Genomic DNA, 27929 nt, shown 5'->3' on the forward strand with positions numbered 1-27929 from the left:
ATCCTCCGGTAGTCCTATTTCCAGTTTTCTGAGGAACCGCCAGACTGATTTCCAGAGTGGTTGTACAAGCTTGCAATCCTACCAACAGTGGAGGAGTGTTCCTCTTTCTCCACATCCTCGCCAGCATCTGCTGTCACCTGAATTTTTGATCTTAGCCATTCTGACTGGTGTGAGGTGGAATCTCAGGGTTGCTTTGATTTGCATTTCCCTGATGATTAAGGATGTTGAACATTTTTTCAGGTGCTTCTCAGCCATTCGGTATTCCTCAGTTGAGAATTCTTTGTTTAGCTCTGAGCCCCATTTTTTAATGGGGTTATTTGATTTTCTGGATTCCACCTTCTTGAGTTCTTTATATATATTGGATATTAGTCCCCTATCTGATTTAGGATAGGTAAAGATCCTTTCCCAATCTGTTGGTGGCCTTTTTGTCTTATTGACCGTGTCTTTTGCCTTACAGAAGCTTTGCAATTTTATGAGGTCCCATTTGTCAATTCTCGATCTTACAGCAGAAGCCATTGCTGTTCTATTCAGGAATTTTTCCCCTGTGCCCATATCTTCCAGGCTTTTTGATGCTCACAGTCAGCTATTGGATGGATCACAGGGCCCCCAATGGAGGAGCTAGAGAAAGTACCCAAGGAGCTGGGGGGATCTGCAACCCTATAGGTGGAACAACAATATGAACTAACCAGTATCCCCGGAGCTCATGTCTCTAGCTGCATATGTATCAGAAGATGGCCTAGTCGGCCATCATTGTGAAGAGAGGCCCATTGGCCGTGCAAACTTTATATGCCTCAGTACAGGGGAACACCAGGGCCAAGAAGTGGGAGTGGGTGGGTGGGGGAGCATGTGGGGGACTTTTGGGATAGCATTGGAAATGTAAATGAAATAAATACCTAATTAAAAAAAAAACTATTATTCTAGAACCAAATTAGTGACAGCTACACAACCACATTCCTTTTTGAATATACTTGAATTGGATTAGAAAGTCCCTGGAGCTACCTTCTACTCCAGCAGCTTTAGTGCTAAGAGTGTTCAGTAGCTAAGAACAAACTGAGTGAACGCTGTCTGGGAGGACCGTCCAGGTGGCAGGAGAGGGAACTGTTGAGAGCTTTCCTCCAGGAAGAACTCAGCATGCTGTAGCCCAGAAGAAAAAAGAAGGCTGTTTCTATCAGGTAAACATAATATCCTTCAAAATATTACTCTCTTCCTCAGCAGAATTTTAAAAGTATTTTCTGATTAGTACCCTCATCAGGTTGTCGCTTACTAATATGCTGAGTTCTATTTTCTTTTTACTTCGACCCATTTTCATATGTTAACCGAACACACAAGCCGCTATTCTATTTATAAAAATGTCCTATTTCCTTAATGTTTGAGTTATCCTGTTGCCATAACGGATTAGCCAACAAAAGCGGCATAAGGAAGAAAGTTTATTTCTTTTCTCAGTTCAGGATACAGCTCATCCTGATGGGTGCCACAGGGCAGGAGCTTGAGGCAGCTGGTCATGCTGCATCCACAGTTAGCAAGCAGAGAGTGTGGGCTGGAGCGATGACTCCAGTCCTTAAGCACTGGCTGCTCTTCTAGAAGACCCGGGTTCAACTCCCAGCGCCTATCGAGCAGCTCATAACTGTCACTTCCAGTTCTAGAGATCTGACACCCTCTTCTGGCTACCACAGGCACCAGGCACACATGTGGTACACAAGCATCCATGCAGGCAAAACAATATACATAAAATAATGAGCATTTTAAAAAAGAGAGATGAATGCTTGTGCTCAGCTTGCTTTCTCCTTTACTTTTATTTTTGTTTTGTGTGTGTGTGCTCAAAAGTACATGCATGCATACTGATGTTAAGATCAGAAATCAAAGGCCCTGCTTTTTTTTTTTTTTTTTCAGTCCAGGATGCTAGCCCATGAAATATAGCCTATATTTAGGATGGATCTTCCCACCTCAGTTAACCTAATCTAGATAATTTTTCAGAGATAGCCCAGAGATTATCTCCACCATGACTCTACATCCCGTCAAATCCCACTCAAGATTAACCACCACTTTCTCCATCCCATATTGATATCTTTTAAAACTTGCTGGGAAAACAACCAGAAAATTAGTATCCAAAAAAAAAGGAGGAGGAAGAAAGAAAGAAAGAGAAAAAATATTTCATTTGATGATAACAGAGGATGTGATATATGGACAGACAGACGAGCAGACTGACCAACTGACCTTTGAAGCCTCTGCTCTCTCCAGTCAACCCCGCTCACTCCAGTCGGTCCCACTCGCTCAGCCTCTGCTCGCTCCAGCCCAAAGATTTATTTATTATTATACATAAGTACACTGTAGCTGACTTCAGGCACACCAGAAGAGGGCATCGGATCTCATTACGGGTGTTTGTGAGCCACCTTGTGTTTGCTGGGATTTGAACTCAGGACCTTCAGAAGAGCAGTCAGTGCTCTTACCTGCTAAACCATCTCGCCAGCCCCACCTGTGTCTTTAAAACAATGCATTTCCCCCGCTTTTTGTAGTGGTAGGATTTGAACCTGGGCCTCACATGTCATAGTAGGTGAGAGCTCTATCACTGAGTTTTGGCTTACTTTTTATTTTGAGACAGTCTCAGTAAGTGTCCCAGCTGACTTCAAACTTGCTCTGAGGCCAGATAGGCCTTGAGTTTTTTGATCTTCCTGCCTTAGTTGCCCAAGTGGCTGGGCGGGCAGAGCTGGGCTTCTTTTGCTGCATCTTTAACACTTTTCTTGCGTGTCAGCATAGTTTTCATCAGCATCAGACCCTGCTGTGTCTCTGAGACATAGTTCTGCTGACCCTGCTCACAGCCACCCTTCAGGAAGCCCAGTGCCCACAGCTGGGGCACCGTATGCACATACAGTTTAAGTGTTTTCTTGTACTTAAATCACAGCTTGATTAAAGTTATTTCCTGAATCCTGCATATTCTCACTGGATGATGGAGATCTTAGTTTAATTTCACTGCTTTCTCCACTTACCTCCATTATTCAGAGCACAGTTGTGTGAAATTTGTTTCAGGAAAGCTAAAATAGATACTAATGATTTTCTTCATTCATAGGAGACTAACTTAAGTTTTCTAACTTATTTTGGTGATATACTAATAAAGATAACTCTAAACTCATTGAATCAAGTCTTTTCTTTTTGAGATTATTTGATCAGTGCTGTTTGTTTTAAGACAAAACCTCAATCTATAGCCCAAGCTGGCTTTGTACTTGAGATCCTCTTGCCTCGGCCTGCCAAGTGCTAGATACCTGGAAGTGCCCACCTGTAACCAGCTTGTCAGATGGGTTCTGCTGTGTAGACATTCCACCAGGTGTGTGTTCCATTGTGGGGGCCTCTCCTCACCTCTCCTATGTTGAGAGAACAGGAGAATCTGATCCCATGTCCTGGATGGCAACAGCACCAAGGCATGGGCTTCTTGACTGCACAGCCTCCATTTCTAGGAGTCTCACAAAGCTCTGTGAATATTACTCAGAGTGGAAGAAATGGCTTTTGACTTGAACCCACCGTTTTTTACATCCATTTGTAGATGAAGCTCTAAATCTATCAAAAGGAGGGTGGGGGAGGAGTCATGGAAGCAGCAGACTTGGACAGTGATGGCCCTTTGCAATCTAGTTCCCTGCTCCGTGCCTGCCCAGCCCCTCCCTGTTAGGCTACTGGTTTTTTTGCTACTATTTCAAGATCTCATCAAAAAAGTAAATGTTTTGTAGTTTGTTTTGGCACACTCTGGAGCATATTTTCTTTCCATCGTTTCCATTTCTGTTCCCAACTTATTTTCTCCTGTGTGTGTGCTTTTGTGGTGGTGCAGCCCCGTGACTAAGTCTTTAGCATAGGAATCAGACCCAAGTTTTGCCTCCAGACTGTCATTTACTAATAGTGTGGTTTTAGGAGAACTTACCCAACTGTGTGTGCCTCAGTTTCCATAGCAGCAAAATAGGAATGCAATAATACAGAACCAGCAAAACATACTAGGTCTCAGAGACCAGGGTCAATGGCTAACTGAGGTGCCTATTAACATATTATCTAAGTGGACACACAGGCCAGCTCTCCCAGAACCACTCAGTACCTGTGGCTTCTCCTAACACTTCTCACCCCACCATGCTCTTCCCTAAACCTCCCCCTCCCAGGGCTGGGCTTCTGCTTCCCCTTCCCCAGCCTGATCCCTATATAACTCAGCCATTTCAACTATGCTGATCTCTTGGCCTCTTGGCCCAGGCCACATCTTAGTTGGCAGTTGCTCTCTCACTCTCTCTCTCCCCCATCTCTTCTCATGCATGGTCCAGTTTAGTCTGCCAGCCATGTTCAGTCAGGACTCTTTCCTCTGCCTGCTTTCTCAGGCAGGGTTATTTCACCCTTGTATCTACACTAAAACTCCATGCTATAGGAGTAGCCATGTCCTCCTTTTTCTTCATTTCTCACTAACCTAGAAAGCAGAATAAATGAGAAAATGCCAGTCGTCAACTTGCCTCCTAGCACAGAGCAAGACTCAGAGCAGCTTAGCTTCTCACTCCTTAGACTCCTCCATGAAAATGAGGTTGATTGGAACTGCTGTCCCTGCTTCTCTCTCACATGCCATCTTCTCCATCCTTCCTTCATGAGAACACAGAACTAAAGAGAATGCAACATGCCGCAGCACTGCCAGATGCCCCCTCAGTCACTGCTTGGTGTGTTAACCTGTTAACCCAGAGGAAAGGAGAATCTACTAGAACACTCAGACAACTACCTCTTACCTAGAGCCTTTTTGGAAGATGTTGCCTGCTATCGCTTGCAGATCCTCACTCAGACATCGAGTAGTTTTCATCTTGCTTCGAGCACCTCCCAGACTCAGTGGCTTGCTCTTTGCTCCATAGTCAGTGCTTTGTGGCCACCATGCTTTTGCTGGCACTATGGCTGTAACTCAGTAAAACTTTACTTTTCTTTGGTCAGATATTGCCATTTTTTTTTATTTCACATAGAAATTGGAGACAAAGACCACAATGCTGTTAATACCTTCCACCTGTTACTCAACAGACAGCCCAACCCTGTTAAGGAAAAAATCAGAACACAGAAAGTACTGCCATGCAGGTGGAACTGGGAACAACAAAACCCAGACAGAAACACAAGGTGCAGCATCTCTGCATACTGATGTAAGCCTGGCCACGACCTAGAAGGAAAGCAATCATAGTCTAGTCATTGTTGATGCTGCCAACCAAGGGCACTGGACTCAGCTATTTCCACTGCCCATGGCTCTGGGCTCTACAGTAGGAACTGGAGCTGCTTGTTTGAAAGTTGGATGCATCACAATGTTATCCTTTTATCTTTAGTGAAAATACAATTGCTATAAGAACAGACATTTTTCACGTAAGTCAGTTTTTCCAGAAAGATATGTCTTAGAAGAAAGGGTTTTTTTTCTTTAAATTTCTTTTTTGAGATTTTATTTTATGTGTATGAATACTTCCCTGAATGTATGTCTATGCACCATGTATGTGTGTGCAAGGTCTGTAGAGGAAAGAAGCGAGTATTGGATCCCCTGGGACTGGAGTTACAGACAGTTGTAGGGTTGCTCTCTTGCCCCAAAAGTAGTTTTCTTAAGCTCCCTTTCCATATCAATTTGGCATAAAAGATTATTTCTTCTTTACAAAGTCACAGATAATCTGTCTTAAGAACTGAAAATTCAACTTTGTCTTTAAATTTAGTAAGTTTCTTTCTTTTCCAGCATGGTCTCATGTAGTCCAGGCTGGCCTGAAACGTACTGTGTAGACAAGGATGACCTTGAATTTCTGATTCTCATGTTTCTACATCCTGAACTCCATGGTTACATGTGTACAAACCATCATCATACTGGGTTTATGTGGTGCTAAGAATCAGGACTTCATGTGTGCCAGGCAGGTTCTGACCCACATCTCTACCCTCCCCTTTCTTTCCTATGCTGAAAGCTTCAAGATATAGTTGTTGGGTTTTTTTTTTTAATTAAATTAATCCCTTTTAAGAGAAAAAAATTAACTCTTGGGGGAGTATTTCAAAAATTAAAATATAATTATATAATTTCCTCTTTCCCCTTACCACCTTCAACTCCTCCCAGCCCCCAACTCCCTATCAAATTCCTGGCCCCTTTCCCTTTAGTTATCATTGTTACATACATACATAGAACATAAATGTATACTTCATTATATATATAAATATGCATCTGCTGAGTCTGTTTTAAGAAATGAAATTCTTAGCTGGGCAGTGGTGGCGCACGCCTTTAATCTCAGCACTTGGAAGGCAGAGGCAGATGGATTTCTGAGTTCAAGGCCAGCCTGATCTACAGAGTGAGTTCCAGGACAGCCAGGACTATACAGAGAAATCCTGCCTCGAAAAACAAAAAAAACAAACAAACAAAAAATGAAATTCTTTCTACAAGCTTCTCTATTGTTGTAAATTATACATAACAAAATGTGACACAAAGTATAATATAGCTTAGTACTTAGCAGTACTTAGTGCTTTCCCACTTTTGTGTAGCCATAACCACTATCCATCTCCCAAGCTTGTCATCACAAGCTGCATGCCTGTCCGCAATGCTCCACACCCTTCCTCCTTGCCTCCAGCCCCTGGTAACCACCCCTCTTTCTATCCCTAGGTACTTCGTATAAATGGAGCAGTGCAAATTATGTGCTTTTGTGCCCAGCTTGTTTCACTTAGCATACTGTTTTCAGAATTCATTCATGTTATAGCCTGTTTCAGGATTACATTCATGATGGCTATGGAATATACCATTATATGTGTATATCACTGTTTCTCCGCTCGTCTCTCTTGGACTGTGTGAGTTATCTCCATCTTTGGATGTTGTAAGTAATGCTGCTGTGGATATTGATGTGCAATATCTGTCCACATCCCTGCCTTCAGCTCTTTTGGGAATGTAGCTACAATTACCACCTACTGGCTCATATGCTAATTTTATATTTCTAATTTGAGGCACTGCCATACTATCTTCCACAGCAGACCATGCCACCTTATACTTCCAGGGTTCTAAGAAATGTGCAGGGGGAAAGCGTTTAAATCTTTGTACTTGTTCAGATACGGGTCTATCAGAATAAAGAAATGGAGCAGCATGAGAAATGCGTGAGGAAGCACTGCTTTACTGGGCTGTGCCAAGGTATTTGTCAGGCTTGTTTACAATTCGTACTCACTGACTTATATTCAAGTAGAAGTCTTCTGTAGCCTCAGTACTCTGAGACAGGGGAGTTACCAGTTCAAGGCCAACCAGGGTTACACAGTGAGACCCTGTCCCAAAAAAGAAAAAAAAATTATATTGTCATGAAAATGTGGACAATCTACTATGTGCTGGGTAATTTACTTGGTGTTGAGTTTTACTAAATAACAAACTACTGAATGGACGTACATTTTTAACAGAATTTATCAAGCTAAGAGAGGCTGAATTGAGACTCAGTCTTAAAGCTCTGCTCTTCCTAAGGTGGTAGCTGGGTGCTGCTGTAAGTTGTGTATTCCTCTACATTTCTAATGTAGAGGAATGCTTATAATGTCTTATAAGCATTTATTCATTTGTGTCAACAAATCTCTATTGGCTTCCTGCCCTGGCTCTGTGTGGAGCAGAGATGGGAATGCTGACTGCAGACAAGTGAAACGGGCAAGTCCCATAAGTCTGACTAAGTTCTGTGGAAAAGAGACCTTGGAGTAGATGGGAGGGGGCAAGCTATCCAGCTTTGCTGCAAACAAAGTATGTCTAAAAGTAAACACTAGAAAGGAGGCCCTAAAGTTCCTTAGAATTCTCCCTAAGTGACCAGCTCCAGGAGAAAGATAATGACAGACATGCCCGTAGCTCTTGAACACCACCTCTCATCTGCAAATGAGTACTGTATTAAGGAAGCACCAATTACCTTTCATCATGCCTAGGCAATTAAAAATGTCAGTGATTTAAAAACTCTGTGCACATGATCACGCGATCCTAATTTAAGAAGCTTCATCCTGAATCAAGAAATACTGAGAGTAATTATTATATTAGGGGATTTTGTTTTTGCTTGAATAGTAGTTAATTTGGGTATGAAATTTTTCTGTATAGAAGTGAACATGTTCAATACTGTTTTGATACCATAGTTTTCTTTCTCCTTATGCTCACAGAGACAGAGACACAGAGAGAGAATGTGTGTGTGTGTGTGTGTGTGTGTGTGTGTGTGTTCGAGTCTGGGTGTGGTTTGTGTATATGAGTACAGGTGCCTACAGAGGCCGGAAGAGGAAGTCAGATTTCTTGGGGCTGCCATTACAAGTGATTGTGAGTCACCTGATGTGGGTGCTGGGAAGCAAACTCAAGTTCTCTGGGAGAGCAGCAGGAGCTCTGAATGGAACAACCTCCATATTTATTGAGACAGGGTTTCTATGTGTAGTCCTGGCGGTCCTGGAACTCAGCCTGTAGACCAGGCTGGTCTGGAATTCAGATGTCTGCCTTCTGAAGGCTGGGATTAAAGGAGTGCACCGACTGTTGTTCTTTAGATGAAACATTTTAGTTAAAACAGTTTCCTTTTAATTTTGATGTATTTTCTTACCTTTATTTTCATAATGATAAAGAAATACGTGCCAGCAACAAATAAAAGTGATGTAAAAGATGAACTTTTCATCCCCTAACTCTGCTCCCCCTAGAATCAGCACTGAAAATGTGGTGTCTGACTTCCCAGAGCACGCAGCCATAATATGGTCCACATGTATGTGTAGGAAGGAAAAGAAGGTGAAGGAGAAAGAGCTAAAAGGAGAGGAGATAAGCAATCATGCCAAATAATGTCCTGTAGTGTGGTTTCTTTTTCCATTTAATACAATATAGCCCTTCCTTTCATGTGTGCATACCCAGTTTGGCCTCATCTTTCCAGTGGCTCTTTGTTTCTTTCAGTTTGAATGAAATTGTTCTCCTATTCACTACTATTGTTAATGTCTATGATAATTTGTTGTTATATGCTACATTGAATGGCCTTGTATGTGTGTTTTTGCATATGTGGTCAGTATTCCTGTAGGATGGCTGCCTACAGTGTGGTAGTGGAGCCTTGTCTTCTTGTGGCTCTTTGACACTGAGTACCGAATGCTCTCTGAGGGGTTTGGGCTGGATAGTCCTCCTTAATCACTATGTAGACGCATGGCCTTACCACCTCAGCTACCTACCCTTATCCTCTCAGACCTAGAGCAGGCTATTGGAAGCATTAGTCTAATCTAGAAGATGCATAATCCAATGCCATTATTTTATTGTGCATTCCTGGTTGTTCCCCCTTTCCAACATGCATTAGCTATTTTCTCTTCTTAACCATTTTATTAGAGGACTTGTTATATTCTTGTCAATTTCTGATAACCTTTTATAAGCAATCCCTACTGTATAAGTAGGAATTTATTTTCATTTCTCTCTTCGAATTTTATATGCAGTGATTTTTTGCCAAATACAAATTTACATTTTTTAAATAGACAAGTCTATCAACTTCCTCTTTATGGGTTTTTGGTTTGGCATCATGATTATAAAAGAGCCTCTGTAGTCAAGATTATGAAAATGTTTACCTAAAAACATTTTTCTTCTATTATTTCCATAGGCTTGTTTGTCACTTTAAATTGATAATAATGAAGTATCCACACTTTGGTCTTCCTTCTTGATTTTCTTGTGTTTTACAAATTGTATCTTGGGTATTCTAAGTTTCTGGGCTAATATCCACTTATCAGTGAGTGCGTATCTAGTGACTTCTTTTGTGATTGGGTTACCTCACTAAGGATGATATTCTCCAGATACATCCATTTGCCCAAGAATTTCATAAATTCATTGTTTTTAATAGCTGAGTAGTACTCCATTGTGTAAATGTACCACATTTTCTGTATCCATTCCTCTGTTGAGGGACTTCTGGGTTCTTTCCAGCTTCTGGCTATTATAAATAAGGCTGTTATGAACATAGTGGAGCATGTGTCCTTATTACCAGTTGGAACATCTTCTGGTTATATGCCCAGGAGAGGTATTGCTGGATCTTCCAGTAGTACTAATTTGTAAAACACAAGAAAATCAAGAAGAAGGAAGACCAAAGTGTGGATACTTCATTCCTCCTTAGAACAGGGAACAAAACACCCATGGAAGGAGTTACAGAGACAAAGTTTGGAGCTAAGACGAAAGGATGGACCATCCAGAGACTACCCCACCCGGGGACCCATCCCATAATCAGCCACCAAACCCAGACACTATTGCATATGCCAGCAAGATTTTGCTGAAGGGACCCTGATATAGCTGTCTCGAGTGAAGTTATGCCAGTGCCTGGCAAATACAGAAGTGGACGCTCACAGTCATCTATAGGATGGAACATAGGGCCCCCAATGGAGGAGCTAGAGAAAGTACCCAAGGAGCTGAAGGGGTCTTCAACCCTATAGGTGGAACAACAATATGAACTAACCAGTACCCCCAGAGCTCATGTCTCTAGTTGCATATGTAGCAGAAGATGGTCTAGTCAGCCATCACAGGGAAGAGTGGCCCCTAGATCTTGCAAACTTTATATGCACCAGTACAGGGGAACGCCAGGGCCAAGAAGTGGGAGTGGGTGGGTAGGGGAGCAGGGCGGGGGGGGGGGAGGGTATAGGGAACTTTCAGGATAGCATTTGAAATGTAAATAAAGAAAATATCTAATAAAAATTAAATTGATAATAATGCATTTTTGTGCAGCCCGTGATGATAAAGATTTAATTTTAGTGGAACTTTAGGCACTGCTTGCAAATGTGGTCTTCATCCCCTGCTTCCCATGTGAGCAAGTCTCTACATTGCTTGTCTTGCTTCATTGTAATTTATGTGATAAGAAGCACTTTTGTGTGTTGAGTTACACCAGGGTGCTGGCTCTGAAGAGAGGTCCTGGGTCCAACCTGAGCCATCTCTTGCCAGATGTTTGGCTTCAGACAGTGATGTAGTTTTGAGTCCCAGGTCTCGTGTAGGAAGCAGCAGATGCAGGACTTCACAGTGAGAATCAAATGGAGCAGTGGGCGTGTCCAGAGTACCAGGGAACACCTGCAGTCACCTGGCAGACAGTAAGCTGTTAGCATTACTTTAGGCAACAATATGTGTTGACCCATAATGCCAATTTTTCCAGAAAAGTCCCCCACCCAAAATCTATTTTTGTCTTCAAGAATTGAACTTTAAATACAACTTTTTAAGCTCCAAAATGAAAGGTCATTGGTATTTTGAGTACAATGGCTTTAAATGTCTAAGTCTACTTCTGAGGAAATTGATGTCAACTTGCAGAGTTGCTGTGTCTGAATTAATCTCTCATACCCAGTGAGTAATTTTTACTCTGCTAAAAGTTTGATGTGCTTTTAATAACTTTATGATAGTTTACTGACTTGACAGATATATTTCCTCTTAGTTCTGTCTTAGTTTATGTGACTTTTCCCCCCGGCTGCCTCTGAAGTCATTTTACATTTGTTTAGTTTGTTCTTTGCTTTATGCTTTTCTTATCATTTGGTTTGAGATGCTTTCCTCTTGTAAGCTGCCTTTATAGTTACAGCTTTATGTCCCTTCTCTTCCTCTCTCACCCAGGCTTTGGTAACTAGGTCACTATTACTAGTCTTCCGATTATATTGTGGTAGGTATTTGTGGAATAGAAGTAGCACCAATGGCTTAACCAAATGGAGGCTTATTCTTCCCACAAAATGATCAGAACAGAGCTCGACAGTTGGGCTGGTTCTCTAGCTACACAGTGTCATTAGTGTCCTCATCTTAAGGTCCCCTCTCAGAGGCTAGTCTTGGTTTGTGACTTTTGTGTTCCTATTTAGCTCATAATCATGGGGTGATTGCCCCATACCCAACTGCTCATCTGTGTTCTAGACAGGAAAGAGGAAAAAGAGGAAAAGGAAAACAGGTGCCTTTATTGGAAAAGCAAAACATTTTTAGAAACCCCAGCTCCTGGATCATTGAGCAGAACGGCCAAAGACAGTATTTACCTTAGTCACCCATGTGGGCCTGTCTTCCGCCTACCTTACTTATGAATTGTGCAGTTTTAACATGTCCACCTTCCCTCATTCTCACTGACTCCTCTCCCTTCTCTCTCTCTCTCTTTCTCTCCTTGTCCCTCCCTCTTTCCTTAATTTTTAACAATATTCCTATTCTCTCAAGAAAAGGGAGTTTTTCCTAATGGGCTATTATTGTGGGTTTTGGATTATGGAAACAAGGTCCCCAGCTGGTGTTTGAAATTAGACTTGCTTGTGATGATTTAGTTCTGGGAGCCACAGGGGAGCCCAGGCAGGAGTCTGTGTGCATATGTGCCTGTGCAAGTGTACATGTATGTGGGAGGATGGGGGTGACTTGGTCTTGCTCCTCTTCAGCAGAAAGTGGAACTTTTGTGGTTCCTTGAGAAAATATATTTCAAATATGTTTCTTTATATTTCTCTACCATCTTGTTTCTCTACCATTTGTTTCTCTTGTGATTCTTCAAACAGTTTTTATATTTCTTTTTAAAAAACAACTTTTATTTATGAATGTATACATCCATTTATGAATTTAAGTTGCTCATATTGGAATAGTTCTAGAATCCATACACTGGAAGTTGTGGCTGTACTAGACTTGTTATTGTTCTTACCCACTGGCTATAGCCTTTTCTTCCAGTTTTATTGAGACACAGAAATTGACAAAAATACCATTCTTAAAATTATGCATGTTATGGTTTGATGTTCATATACTGTGAAAAGATCACCATTGTCAAGCTAATTAGCATATTCATCACTTCACTAACCATTGTGTATAGTGAGAATTCTTAAGATTTACTCTTAGGAAATTTCAAATGTATAATGCATTATTATTAAATGTTACAACCATGTCATACTTTAGGTCTCTAGAACATCATCTAGAACTGAAAGTAAGTGCCCTTAATCAGAACCTTTCCTTCCCCCATCTTAGAGTTCTCACGGCCATGAGCTGGACTTATAGACTTCACTTTGTAAGTGAGAGCATCCAGAATTTGATCTCTGTGGCTTATTTCACTTAGCTATTGGCCTCCAGATTCAACCACATTGTTGTAACAGAGAGGGTTTCGTGTGTGTGTGTGTGTGTGTGTGTGTGTGTGTGTGTGTGTGTTATTATTTTCAATCTATACAGGCACCTGGATTGTCTTCACTGTTGGTTATTGACATAATGAACGTGGGAGTGCAGATGTTTTTTCTGAATAGTGATTTAATTTCCTTAAGCTATATACCCAGAAGTGGGACTGCCAGATAATACAGTAGAACAATTTTTAGTATTTTAAGGAAATTCCAGACTGTTTTCCATAATGGCCATACCGGTTTACATTCACACAAACAGTATATGCAAGGGCTCCCTCTTTTTTAAAAAAAAAAAAAAATTTTTTTATTAGGTATTTTCCTCAATTACATTTCCAATGCTATCCCAAAAGTCCCCCATACCCTACCCCCCCTCCCCTACCCACCCACTCCCACTTTTTGGCCCTGGCGTTCCCCTGTACTGGGGCATATAAAGTTTGCATGCCCAATGGGGCAAGGGCTCCCTCCTTTCTGTACTTCGGTCGACACTTTTAAGGAGAGACTGAGACTATACTTTCCTGCTCAGCAATGGGTACAGTCTGGTTCACCTGCTCCCCTGACCGCCCATGGCCGGGAGAGGATGGGCACAGCAGCCGCCAGTGCAGAGGTTCACACGGTCCTTTGATCACTAAGAGTATGTCTAGCTTCAGCCACTTAGTTTGTCATTATGAGCAGATTACTCAGAAGCCGCTGTACCTCGGTTTATTTCCCTATAAATTATTAGAGTCTATATAATGTTCATTTAAAAATAAAGACAGTGCAGTTAATCCACACCAAGTCCTCAGAGCAGCGTGCGGCTCGCAGTGGAAGCTGCCTCGGTGTGTTATCGTTTCTCTGCTAGAAATCTGCACTTAGAAACTGGACAGCTGCGAGCGTTGCTAGTCAGAGTTAACAACAGAACTCAGCCTTGGAACAGCGACTGCACGTGGCTGCACACAGGCAAGTGGCTTCTGAGGCAGTTCAAGTGTAGTTTGGTGGGGAAAGACTTTTGTTGTTTTTAAGAAAAAATCCTTTTGTCTTTTTCTAAAATATTAAGAAGTAAGATAAACATTTAAAATACTTCATAGATTTCTTTAGCTTACATGTCCAGATCATATGACCCAGCATATGCTTCAGAATTCCAAATAAATAACAATAATCAAAAACAATAGATCCCTTCCTTTTGGGGTCATTGGATTCTTGACAAATCTAAAGAGAACATGGCCATTCCCTTCAGAAAAGCCAGTAAGTTCACACAAATACATGGCAATCCAGGTTGATTATGCTCTGTTTAGAGAACAATGGGAAGTCAGAACTGCCTGCCATTCCAATAAATGAAGAGGCAGAAACCACCATCAAAGCAGAGGGGCTTTTTATAAGGGGACAATAGAATTAGGAGAGAGAAATGGAAAGAAACCACGGCATTACCTGTCACTTCTAGGTCTGGCAATTTCTCCCCAGCATTCCTGAGAGATCCTGTGAGTCTCTTCACAGCCAATGTTCTAAGTCAGCATAGCCTCCTGTTCAGTAAACAAACTAGCCTGAAAAAAAAAAAAGATGGAACTGACTTCTGTGTGATGAAGAATTATTGCTGTGTCACGTCAAATCGCTTTTAGCCAACATTGCAGCAAACGTTTTCAGAATGAAGTAAATAACCAGCTGCCGTTACTGTTCGGCTCCTGCTGACTTTCTTTTATGTAGGTGGAGTAGTCTCCAGGCATGTCCTTTAAACAAACAAAACAAAACAGTCCAGTTTAAGGAAAAAGCAAGGAAGAGGTGACATCAACTTTTCTGGTAGAATTTTGTTTGGGTTACTTTTAAAAAGGTTTGGAACTGAAAATGAGACAGAACTTCCTAAGATTTTAGCTGGAAAGAATTTAAAGTGGTTTTAGTGCACTACTCTCAGCATAGGGAGCTGAACTCCAGGCCTGTCTTGCGCACTCTTATTCAGTGGTCATAGGAGGCTTCTATGTAGGCTACCCTCACTCCCAGGTAATGTGTTTGTTACCCAGGAGCTAAGATGCAGCCATGCTGGAGCAGAATGAGATCCCGGGTCTCCTGGCTGCACAGCACGTGTCAAAATGCTTCTTTGGACTCTGCCTCTATCTCACCTTCTTTGTCTTCTGACTCTATCTTACCTTCTTTGTCTTTCTTTTAGCACCCACTTTAAAAAGAAGGCTAGAAACTCAGGTCTCACATTTTGATCTTTGAACTGGATGAGGTCATCCTGTCCTCCTCCATGGTGATGTAATCTCACCTGAGATGTCTTCCCACTGAGCTGGTGTTGCTGGTGGTACTGACTTAGCCAACACTCCTTCCTTGAAGAGGGATTGTGTGGAGCCCCAACTTGGTGGTGCTGAGAAGAGGACCAGGGGCTGCTGGACAGTGGAGCTGTAGATGAGAATGTTAGGAGAATTCCCTCTTGCTTACAGAGGATCTGCAGGACAAGGTGAGGGGCAGGTTAAGAACTCTGGCTCTAGAAATAGAGAGGGGAGTCTCAGCCCTTCCTCTGTGATACTTGAAGGACTTAGGAAAGTACCCCCACGTGTTGAAACCAGTCCTTAAACTCTGATGTTGGAGATGTTTTATTTATAAGTTGGTAGTGAGGATTCAGGTGATAACAGATGGAAGGAACTTAGCACAGGCCCTGACATGGTACCGCTGCGTAAGTGCTGGCTGCTACAGGAGTACTTGAACACCGTTTAGAAGAAAAGCTACAAGGAGTGACAACACCCCAATAAAATTCTTTCATTTTAGTTATTTTTAACAAGATTTCAAATTGAAAATAAGCTGTCATTTGCCAGTTCTCATAGCTAAGGTTATTTTTCTTGGATATATGAGCTGTTCTGTTTAGCTGACAAACCAGTTCTTAAACTTGAGTCATTTTCTCAGTATAAAATAGTAGTTTCAGTGAATAAAATGGAGGATCATCTTTTTTTATTATTATTAGATATTTTCTTTATTTACATTTCAAATGCTATCCTGAAAGTGTCCCTATACCCTCCCCCTGCCCTGCTCCCCTACCCACCCACTCCCACTTCTTGACCCTGGCATTCCCCTGTACCGGCACATATAAAGTTTGCAAGACCAAGGGGCCACTCTTCCCAGTGATGGCCGACTAGGCCATCTTCTGCTACATATGCAGCTAGAGACACAAGCTCTGGGGGTACTGGTTAGTTCATATTGTTGTTCCACCTATAGGGTTGCAGACCCCTTCAGCTCCTTGGGCACTTTCTCTAGCTCCTCCATTGGGGGTCCTGTGTTCCATCCTATAGATGACTGTGAGCATCCACTTCTGTATTTGCCAGGCACTGGCATCGCTTCACTCGAGACAGCAATAGCAGGGTCCCTTCAGCAAAATCTTGCTGGCATATGCAATAGTGTCTGGGTTTGGTGGCTGATTATGGGATGGGTCCCTGGATGGGGTAGTCTCTGGATAGTCCGTCCTTTTGTCTTAGCTCCAGACTTTGTCTCTGTAATTCCTTCCATGGGTATTTTGTTCCCTATTCTAAGGAGGAATGAAGTATCCACATTTTGGTCTTCCTTCTTCTTGATTTTCTTGTGTTTTACAAATTGTATCTTAGGTATTCTAAGTTTCTGGGCTAATATCCACTTATCAGTGAGTGCGTATCTAGTGACTTCTTTTGTGATTGGGTTACCTCACTAAGGATGATATCCTCCAGATACATCCATTTGCCCAAGAATTTCATAAATTCATTGTTTTTAATAGCTGAGTAGTACTCCATTGTGTAAATGTACCACATTTTCTGTATCCATTCCTCTGTTGAGGGACATCTGGGTTCTTTCCAGCTTCTGGCTATTATAAATAAGGGTGCTATGAACATAGTGGAACATGTGTCCTTATTACCAGTTGGAACATCTTCTGGTTATATGCCCAGGAGAGATATTGCTGGATCTTCCAGTAGTACAATGTCCAATTTTTTGAGGACCTGACAGACTGACTTCAAGAGTGGTTGTACAAGCTTGCAATCCCACCAGCAACGGAGGAGTGTTCCTCTTTCTCCACATCCTCACCAGCATCTGCTGTCACCTGAATTTTTTATCTTAGCCATTCTGACTGGTATGAGGTGGAATCTCAAGGTTGTTTTGATTTGCATTTCCCTGGTGATTAAGGATGTTGAACATTTTTTCAGGTGCTTCTAAGCCATTTGGTATTCCTCAGTTGAGAATTCTTTGTTTAGCTCTGTACCCCATTTTTTAATAGGGTTATTTGAATTTCTGGAGTCCAGCTTCTTGAGCTCTTTGTATATATTGGATATTAGTCCCCTACCAGATTTAGGATTGGGCCCATATCTAAACATAATAAAAGCAATATACAGCAAACCAGTAGCCAACATCAAACTAAATGGAGAGAAACTTGAAGCAATCCCACTAAAATCAGGGACTAGACAAGGCTGCCCACTTTCTCCCTACCTATTCAACATTGTACTTGAAGTCCTAGCCAGAGCAATTCGACAACAAAAGGAGATCAAGGGGATACAAATTGGAAAGGAAGAAGTCAAAATATCACTATTTGCAGATGATATAATAGTATATACAAGTGACCCTAAAAATTCCATCATAGAACTCCTAAACCTGATAAACAGCTTCAGTGCAGAAGCTGGATATAAAATTAACTCAAACAAAGCGAGGATCATCTTTTGAGTGTAGTGGAGAGGGACCCTAGATTGCCCTCTGTTGAGCCATTAGATGATATGGCCATTGTTTACCTGTGCCCTAGCAGATTTGCCAAGATCAGTCCGCAGATCCTTTAACATAAAAAAATTACAGATTTTTAAAAATGTAATCGTTTACTGTAAAAGAGCTAGCAGATAAAGTCCTAGTTTTGCTGACCATAGTTCCCTTAGTACCTCACTAAGTAGAAAAGTGTCATAGCTGCTTGCTTATGGTACACAGATGGATTGTCACAATTTTACCTAACAAAAAGTTTTATGATATGTGTGCCTATTCTTTCTTTTTTTAGTTGTCCTTCTCTTTAGTTAGAAATACAAATTCTGAATTATTTGCAAAAAAATTTTAAGAGAATAGTGTTATACTTGAAGGAAAAAGACAAAAATTCTACTTTTTGTGATGAAAATGAATTAGGATTTTGAATTTTAACCTCCTAATTGATGTTATATCCAGGAATCATCTGTAATGTCTGCAATGAAAGCATTCATTGATGGATTTTGACTGTTTCAATATAAATACCATGTAATTCATTGTTCACTAATTATAAATACATAGTTTAATATTTTGAAATAAAAAAATTATTAATATTTTTCACACAGTAGCATTTCAAAAATGTTTTCTGTTGCTAATAACAGTACCACAGCTTGGCTGGGCTATAAAGAAAAGGGATTTTTGCTCACAGTTTTGGTTCAAGGTTAATGATCTTGAACCAAAAGTCCTGAAGTGGCTCAGAGACTGCTGTATACATGCCTCTGGCCTCTGGGGGTTTTTTTGTTTGTTTGTTTGTTTGTTTGCTTGCTTTTTTAGTACTGTATTGAACCCAGGTTTTTTTCTGAGCATGCTAGGTACACTTGAATAAATTTTAAAATCTCAGCCGGGCGTGGTGGCGCACGCCTTTAATCCCAGCACTTGGGAGGCAGAGGCAGGCGGATTTCTGAGTTTGAGGCTAGCCTGGTCTACAGAGTGAGTTCCAGAACAGCCAGGGCTACACAGAGAAACCCTGTCTCGAAAAAAAAAAATTAAATCTCTGTGTATGCATGTGTGTTCTTGTTCATGTGTATGCCATGGTACATCAGAGGTCAACCTCAGGTGTTGTCCGAAGCTTCCATCTTGTCTAAGACAGGTCCCTTGTTCATCTCTGTGTACAGGAAGCTAGCTGGCTGGTGAGCTTGAAGGATTCTTCTGTCTCCACCCCCAGCCCCATCCCATAGGAGAGTTGGATTACAGGACATGTAGGTTCTGGAGACGCAAAATCAGGTCTTCACACTTACACATTGAGGACTTTACTTCCTGAGTCACCGGCCCTGACCCCCTCATAAAATCATCAGGCTTCAATCACAGGCATCTGCCTCGATGACCTAATCAAAAGCCCTAAACCGCATACCCAGACTAAGTTTCTACCCTCACAGTACCTCACAATGGAGATTAAATACCAGCATGGATTTTAGGGTGGACATATCACAGTATTCAAAGGTAATATGTAAGAATTGTAGTCTGCTGCAGTTTGTTCAAATTTGCTTTTAATTGCCCTACAGAAATCAGGTGTGGAGAAACCAAAAGAATTATTTAAATGATTTCAAAGTTGAAGGGCAAGAATAAGAATTAATACTGAATTTTCCAGTTCTTACCATTGAAGCCTGTATTATCCCCTTGGTCAGGAACATTCTTAGCTTCCTGCTTCTCTGTCTAATCCCACCTTATCTGGGTTCTGCTTTTGTGTCTATGAAACCTTCCCTATAACTGTTTAGGTATTGTGTTTAATCCTGTCAGCAATCTGCTCTGTCATATATCTTGCCCTGAGTTTTACTGTTTGTACAAAGAGACTGCTAACCAAATTACCAAAGCATGTTTCCTGTCCTTCCTTCCTGTACATATCTCCTTGCAGCTGTATGTGTCATGAGACTGATCGTTTATGTCTGATTTCCCCATTCCCTGGCCCCTTCTGCTGACTGGACATTGATACCTAGAGGAGCCTGAAGTTGGATGAGGCAGAGTTTTTGTCAGACAGATCACTAAATGGTTGCATGATGCAAAGACCCAATATTTTGTCCCAGAAGCGTTTATATTGGAATACTTTGGGGTTGTGAATAAACTTCTTATGTTAAGCCAGTGTAAAACGGGGTTTATTTGTTATTACAATTAGGGTTATACCAAGGCAACTTTTATTAGGTAATACAGCAAATCCAAAAGTATTTAATTTTTAAGAGTGATTCATTATGTCTTAATTTGTAATGCATCCCACTTGAAAAAAGAATGGCTTCATTTAAACTAGCCTGCTAATTCTTAGTCTTGCCTTCATTATTCCAAATTACTTGGCTCTTTTAACAGCCAAGTAGTAGTTACTCTGATTAGGTAGGGCCTGTGATTATCTTCCTCCCACCCACATCATTTATAAGGTCACATCTCTGTATTTACAAACCCAGAGAGTATTTGCTGTTATTTATAAATGCAGAAGGAATAAAGGAGAAGAACATTTAAAATGTCAGTCCCAGACCATTGTTTATACAGCTGCCCTGGATTGTGGCAATCACTAAAAGGTGTTGCTGTTTCAAGAAATTTACCAGCCTACCTAATCCAAGTCAGAAATGCAGTCATTCTTTGCCTATCTCTCCACAGTGTCTTGACTCCCAGGAAGTCCAGATGGACTCATCTCATCCTAAACTCACAGAGCTCTAAATCTGATCACACAGGGCGACAGTTTTAGTCTTAGTGAAGTCCCATGGGTGCAACTGTCTCTCAACAAGTGTCACTGGCTGCAGACTTAATACTTTCACGCTGAAGCTAGAATTAGCTTTCCAAAGTGCGGAACCCAAAATCCTTCCATGTCCAGACCTTGCTCTTAGAATAAAACATAATTATTTAGCAGTGCAAGGATTAATGCTAGTATGTAGCTGGGTCTTTGCTACTTTGTGGGTTCTTCTTCTTTTTCACCCTTCCACCCCCATCCCTGGTTTCATCCACTATTCACTAGATAGGGAACAAAGAAAGATGGACAGGAGAGAGATAGAAATCCTTGAATCTACTTTCTGTCTGTCTGTCTCTTTCTCTGTCTGTCTCTCTCTCTCTTTCTTTCTTCCTTCCTTCCTTCCTTCCTTCCTTCCTTCCTGGTTGTTTCTTCTTTGAATATGAGTACTAACAAACTGTAACTACCCCACCACCATGGCCATCAACCATCAACCTCACTTCTCAGGGCATTTATATTCCCTCTGAAAAGTTCCCAGAATTCCAAATGTCACGCAGTCACAGAAACTATCTGCAGCTGGCAAAACCATGCTTCTGCTAGGTGTGAGGCAATCACAGTCAGCTGCTGCAAAGCAGCTCCATAGCTGCACACTTGGGATTAAAACGAAAACATATTCTTAAAATATTTCTTTTTTTTTTTAAAGAAACCAAAATTTCATATTCTCACTATACCAGGGCCTTGCATGTGCTAGGCAACCTTTGACCTAAGCCCTCACCCCAAAGCTGTGTTGTCACCAGCCCCACCCTGCACCTCACTAGCTAGACTTAGATGTATTATATAGCTGAGGATGACCTTGAACTCCCGATCCTCCTACCGCTGCTTCCCCAGTCCACCAAACACTAGACCTATACTTTCAGTGGAACTTGGAAGACCTGTGTCCGCCCTTCTGCTCTCCTACCTTGTCCTGTGCTACCTTCCCTTCCCTTCCTCTGCTGTGTTTTCTTCATACTGTGTTCCAGCCTTACTGAACCTTTGTCTATTCTTTAAACACCTTCTCAAATCCTCCTGCCTCTGTCCTGCTGTGATCTGTGTTGATCTGTTCCTCCTACCGCTCCTAACCCACCCCTCAGGTCACTCCCATCCATTCTTTCTTCTCAGCTTAGATGTTATCTCTGGAATTGCCTTTTCAGAGCTTTGATATCTGGATACAAGACCATCCCTTTGTGGCCTGACATCACCTTGTGTTTTCTCTATTACCACACTTCTTCCTCTTTGTTTTCTTTTTGCTAGTCTCTTCCCTCTCCTAGGCTGTCTGGATGGTGACAGCTATGAGTGTATTGATCACTATTACATCTAACATCTGGCACATTGCCTAACACTATAAATATTTGTTACACAAGTGAGTAATAGGATCTGTGAGAACCCAGGCCTGTGCAGACTTATCTGCTGGAAGGGTGATACTGGAAGATACACTAAAGGAGAGTCACCGCTTGAATATCTTTCCAAGTATTGGGAAATCCCCAGTGCTAATAACCGTTTACAGGAGTAGCTGTTGACTGCTCAATGTGTTTTGAAAGTTGGACTAATAAGGATGTACTGCAGGAGTAGATGATGGGTTTGAATGACTTCACATTTGTTCCATTTGCTAAATGAAACTGTTCATGATGAGAGGATGTCGCAGTTATAGCAGAGGTTACTTACTTTGAGGATTTAATGACATAATACACATGAAGCTACTACCCAATCTTGTATTTGACATTTTGTAGGTACTTGGTAAATATTAATTCTTTTTAATAGCTAATATGTACCTTTGAGAACACTGAAAAGGAATTTGCCCTTGTCTTCACTCAATAGAATCACTAGCAAGAGAACTGGAATTCCAACTCATAGCTTCTTTAGAGAAAGTCAGTGCTTCCATAGTTGAAGGCACTATTCTATAGCTGGACAATGTGGGGCAGATGAGTAAGATCAAAGTACTAGAAAAAGGAGGAAGGTTAGTGGAGTATGGGTAGAGATCATGTAGTGTCGGCTACACTGTTCAAAACATTTAATAACTGGAGGAAAACAGATCCAAGAATGATGTAAAATAGAGTCACGGAAGCTAATGGTATTATCAAAAGTCAAGTCAGACTGAGTGTGAGGTGGGGGCAGAGAGGAGAGGAATGAGAGGCCCAGCTGCTATCTTGGAGTATGGCAGACATAGGAAAGAAGAGCCTCCTTTGGCTTCCTAGCCATGATTGTCCAGGTGGACAGTCATAGACACTAAGAAGATGGTCGAGTCATTTTAGTCTGCAGGGGTTAGTCGAGGAGTCTTGTGAGGCATCCCAGTGGGGCTGTTCCACAGACACTGGAAGTGTCCGTTTCAGAATGCTGTTTCCCTGAGCTCAGAGGTGCTGCTTCCTCCCCTTTCGCATGGCTTCTGATGCTACTCTAGTCTCCCCCTCAACCTTCCTATTTCTTCCCTGCTTCTCATGGCTGTAGCCTCTCCCTTCTCTTCTCAAAGGGTGCAACCCTTTGGTGAAGCCAGCATTATGTTATTTAGTTGATCTACTTTGTAAAAAGCCTATAAATCATTAAATTATAAGACCAACTTCTAAACTAAAGTAGTTTTCACCAGCAAATCCAAGGAACACTGATAAATAGACACATTATCTAAAAACATTGTATGTCACAGATCTCTCTTATAGCCATCTTTACCTAAAGGTGCACGAATAGGCTACATGAACTCAAGAGTAAACAGCAGGGCAAAGCTAGAGTGTTGATATACAGGAGGGTACAAGAGCCATCAGCAGGAAGCAGCTGACAGAGTAACACAGCTGGAAGGTGCATTCAGCTCTAAGAAGTGTGGAAGGATGAGAAGTGACCTAACCCAGGAACCTGTGACAATGGGTTGTGGATGCAGCTATGGAGAAGAGTGCCCAGACTGCCAAAAACACTAAGGGAGGAAGGAAGGGTGGGAAGCAGTTGGCAGGAGAAACAGAAGGCCAACCGAGCACAGTTCTAAGAGAGAGCCTGAAGTCAAACTGAGGAGGGATGTAGATGTTGGAAGGCCCACATCAAGATACACTGGCCAGTTTCTCATGGCTGTAAAGTTTAAACTGATTGAAAATGAATATTTCTGATTGCTTTATGGTTATAGTTTCTATAAATACTAGAAGCCGTGGAGCAAGACTCGTCCTGCCCCCTAGTGTACCTCGTGACATACTACTAAAGGTATAGGTCTTTTTGTAACAAAGGCAATTTTCTCACACACACCCCCCACTGTGGTCTCCTGTGGATCTGGGTGCCTCCCCGTCTGTGACCAAGCATGCACACTGCAGCTCAATCTTGTGGCTGACTCTGCATCTCAAACACAGCTTCCTTAATCACCAAAGCATGTGCACTCCAGCTTCTCTGTACCTTGGCCCAGGTCTCTGTGTTCCACAGTGGCCCATTAGGCGGAAATGATGCATGACCCTGCCTGTTTGCAAGAGGTGAGAAGAAAGGAAGAATCCAGTCATCTGCCATAGTGTTTAAGGGATAGTAATTGAAAAGAACAGCATAGAGATGCAATTATATGATCTATATCTTATATTTCTACTTATACAATGAAACATGTTATATGGTATGTATTATATAATGTGTCTTTTAAAACTAATTATATAAGATATAGGCATATGACATTTCTGAAATGGTATATGAGGCTTTATTAACCAATTAATTTAAATAGTAGTATTCTTATTGATATTTAACTAAGAAATTTGAATAATGTTAACTCTAATAGTAGAATTATATTAATTTCTGGAGCTTTATCCCATCTGACGTGAACTGACTATAAAATCTTCCATAAGAGCCAGGTGGTGGTGACTTTTGCCTTTAATCACAGCATTTGGGAGGCAAAGGCCAGAGGATCTTCATGAGTTCAAGGCCAGGCTGGTCTATAGACCAAGTTCCAGGACAGCCAGGATTACATAGAGAAACCCTTTCTTGAAAAAAGAAAAAAAACTTCCATGAAAGAAATTAAAAATCAAAACTTAAATTTGATAAGTTTAAGTTTTATGACTATTAATTGTCCTCAATTGAAATTAATCTATAATCTTGGTGTGTATGTATGTAACATACAGAGCAGGGAGCACTATAAAACCCACACATACTTATCCTCCTCATGTTAGCTAACACCTGTAGGTTGCCAGTTTTATAAAATAGGAAATGGCAGTCACCATTTACTCTGGACCACTCCTTTCCGGAATAAATTGAAACTAAAGAGCAGGCAAAGAAATAAGTAATCCATTCATAGTGAGCAGGTAAGGGTTGCCATGGAAAGCCAAACAGCCTTGGCTCTGTGAACATACAGTAACAGATGATGTAATCTTTGCTCTCAAGAAAAGTATATTTTAAATATATTAATCTCTTGGGCCTGAAGTGATGGCTAGGAGGTAAAATGCTTGCTATACAACCATAAGGACCTGAGTTCAGACCCCAGCACCCATGTAAAAGCTAGGTGAGGCTTTTGGTTGAGTGGACAGAAACAGGCAGACCCCAGAGGCTTACTGGGGTCTGGCTGTAACAGGGAGTGCCAGTCTCAAAAAGAAGGTGGGGGAGCTGGGGAAATGGCTTAGTGGATAAAGGCACTGCTCCACAAGCTTGACAACTTGGTTGGAGTCTCAGAACCCACATATAAAGTGGGGAACAGTGGCATGCATCTCTTCTCCCAGGACAACTACAGTGAGGTGAAAGATGGAGACAGAATTGCTCAGAATTCTAAGGAGGATGCAACACAAACAGGAACAAGGGAGACCTTGCCTCAACCATGTGGAAGGCAAGGTCCAGCTCCAGGAAGTTGTCCTCTGATGTCCTCATGCACATTGTGGTGCATGTGTGCCTGCGTACATACACCTCTCTCTCTCTCTCTCTCTCTCTCTCTCTCTCTCTCTCTCTCTCTCTCTCTCTCTCTTTCTCTCTCTCTCTCTTTCTCTCTTCAACATAATGCCCTAAATTGGGTGGGCTTTTTTTTTTTTTTCGAGGCAGGGTTTCTCTGTGTAGCCCTGGATGTCCTGGAACTCACTTTGTAGACCAGGCTGGCCTCGAACTCAGAAATCCACCTGCCTCTGCCTCCCGAGTGCTGGGACTAAAGGCGTGCACCACCACGCCCGGCTAAATTGGGTGTTTTATAGACAACTAAAATTTACCCTGAGGGCTCTGGAAGCTAGAAAGTCTAGGATCAAGACCAAGATCTAGATCAAATAGGCTCAGTATCTCTTTAAGACCTGCCCCTTGAAGAAGCTGACCTCTTGCTGTGTCTTCACATGGGCCTCACTTCCTCAGGGCTCTTTTCCCATTCCCAGGGGAACACTCATAGCCTACTCACTTCCCCAGGTGAAATATCTTTGCACTGCAGGTTGTGTTTTCCTGTTTGAATCCAGGGGTATACATTCAGCGCAGGCATCTAACTTAGCTAATAATATTACAGTAATATGCAGAGACACTGATTAACAGTGACTAAACATAACAAACAATCATTGCAAATAGAATGCTTATGATGTCTGATATGTATGTTTTTGAGCCAGAGTTGCCACTGTGCCCTTAAATCTTATTCTTTGTAGCCTGGTGCTACTGTACACGGCTAATTGCTAGGTCTACACCACTTCCTCATGCAGCCTCAGCCTGTGTTTGAGAGAGTCCAAACTGATCTGTACTTTGTTGATCAATGTAAGTCCACTAAATCTCACCCTTGGCTATCATTGCAATGTTAAATTGTGTACAATTCTGTAAACATTGTCCTTTCACTTCACAGACCAAGTGACAGCTTCAGACACAACACCTGAAGTAATGATGTTTTAATAGCAAATGCAGAACGTGCTGTAAACAAATGTAGAAACACTAGCTTAAAAGAGCAGTGGAAGAACTTTGTGAGACACTTAATTGGCAGATAAGTTAGAGGCAGTAATTGTCCTGAAAGTCCAGTGGAGGAGGGAAGTGACTTAAGGCTAACAGAACCAAGAAAACCCTTATGGAAAAGACTTTAAAGTGTTACAAAAACACTTTTTAAAAGTGTTTAAAAATATAAGTTGAATCAATTGTATTAGTAACTGTATTTTTTTTATCGCTTCTCGGCCTTTTGGCTAAGATCAAGTGTAGTAACTGTATTTTTGAGTAAACAGTAGTCATAGTAGCTAGTATGCAATGTATAAATGCAAGTATTACTACATAATTCTTATAGTCAGCCTTGGAATACAAAGCCTTATCTTCTTTTTTTAAGATTTATTTTCATCGTAATTGTGTATCTATGTATTGGGCTGTGGTGGGTGGGTATGTGCACTTGAGAGTCCAGGATCCCCTGGAACTGAATCTCTAGGAAGCCATGGGACCTAGCATAAGTGCTGGGAACTGAACTCAAGTCCTCTTCAGAAGCACAAAGTCCTCTTAACTGCTGAGCCATCTCTCCAGTGCCTTGTTTTCTTATCTTAAAAAAAAAAAAAACAAAAAAAAACAAAAAAAAAAACAAAAAAAAAAACTGACCCAAAAGTCCTTGTTTTTTTTTTTTTTTTTTTTTTTTTTTTTTTGAACCATTACAAACTTCTTAGTAATTACTTTGAAGCAGATTCTTTATAAGTGGGAATCGTCTGGAAGGTTCCTTTAAGAGCTCTGTTTTGCAGATGTTGTTTTGCCGTGTGGACTCCATCAGTCACAACAGCAGAGCATCGTCGTTGCTGTTGCATCACTTCCTTTGCAGGAGAATTGACTCCAGGATCCTTGGGGCAGGGTCATTTTCTCATTGTTTTGCACACCTATTTACATGTGGAACTCTGATGAGTCACAGCCACGAATTAAATGGGGACTGTTATTACACCTGTTAGCTGGTGGTGTGCTGGCCTGTATGCAAGCTGGCCTTTTTTCCCTTAAGCCAGCTTTATATGGTTTAAACTTCAGTTTCAGACCAAATAATATCCCTTTAAAAGATATATGTTTTCAGTTTCTCTTTAAAAAATCAGAATTTCTGGCACAACTCATGTTTTTTAGAATAAGAGCCATCTGCCAGTAAACCTTGCTGCTTCGTTCCTACAGGGAACATGCTGGTCCAGGTCTCCACCATGCCCCACATGACATACTTCCTGTCTCTCACTTACCTGTCTGCCTCCCTGGTTTCTTCCTTAGATCTCTGACTCTCCCTGGTATCTCTGTTTGATAATTAGATTAACATGTAATAATATGATATACCCAACAATTGAAAAGCAAGCAAAACCAAAACATTTGAGGTTTGCAATATCTGTTATCTTTTGTAACTAGAACTATGTATCATTTGAAGAATACCATGATATATAAATTCTATGGTTGAAGTCAATTAGTCTATTTTAGCAATATATTATAATGATTTTGTATGTGCTTATATGGATGTGTACACAAATATGTGATAGCAGTGTTTATGAAAACACAATGGGCAGAATCGTCAGAGTGAAGAATACTTGGGAATTTATTTCTTAAAGTTTTTCTTACAGGTTTTAAGTTTGAGATTTTATAAATGTGAAAGTTGTTTTTTTTTTAAACTCAAAGCTAACTCCTGACACAAATTGTCAACAATGAAAAA

At 41.3% G+C, this 27929-nt stretch overlaps 1 protein-coding gene and 1 pseudogene across 3 annotated transcripts in view; both read left to right on the top strand.

The window, feature by feature from the left end:
• Nucleotides 1-27929, top strand: part of Myo1d (myosin ID) — a 303674-nt gene that overhangs the window by 39369 nt on the left and 236376 nt on the right. The window lies entirely within an intron of this gene.
• LOC115032735 (U2 spliceosomal RNA) lies at nt 26447-26588 on the top strand (annotated as a pseudogene).

The sequence above is a fragment of the Mus caroli genome, unplaced genomic scaffold (genome assembly GCF_978045245.1).
Source record: "Mus caroli unplaced genomic scaffold, Mus_caroli_1 scaffold_13, whole genome shotgun sequence".
NCBI classification, from domain to species: Eukaryota; Metazoa; Chordata; class Mammalia; order Rodentia; family Muridae; genus Mus; species Mus caroli.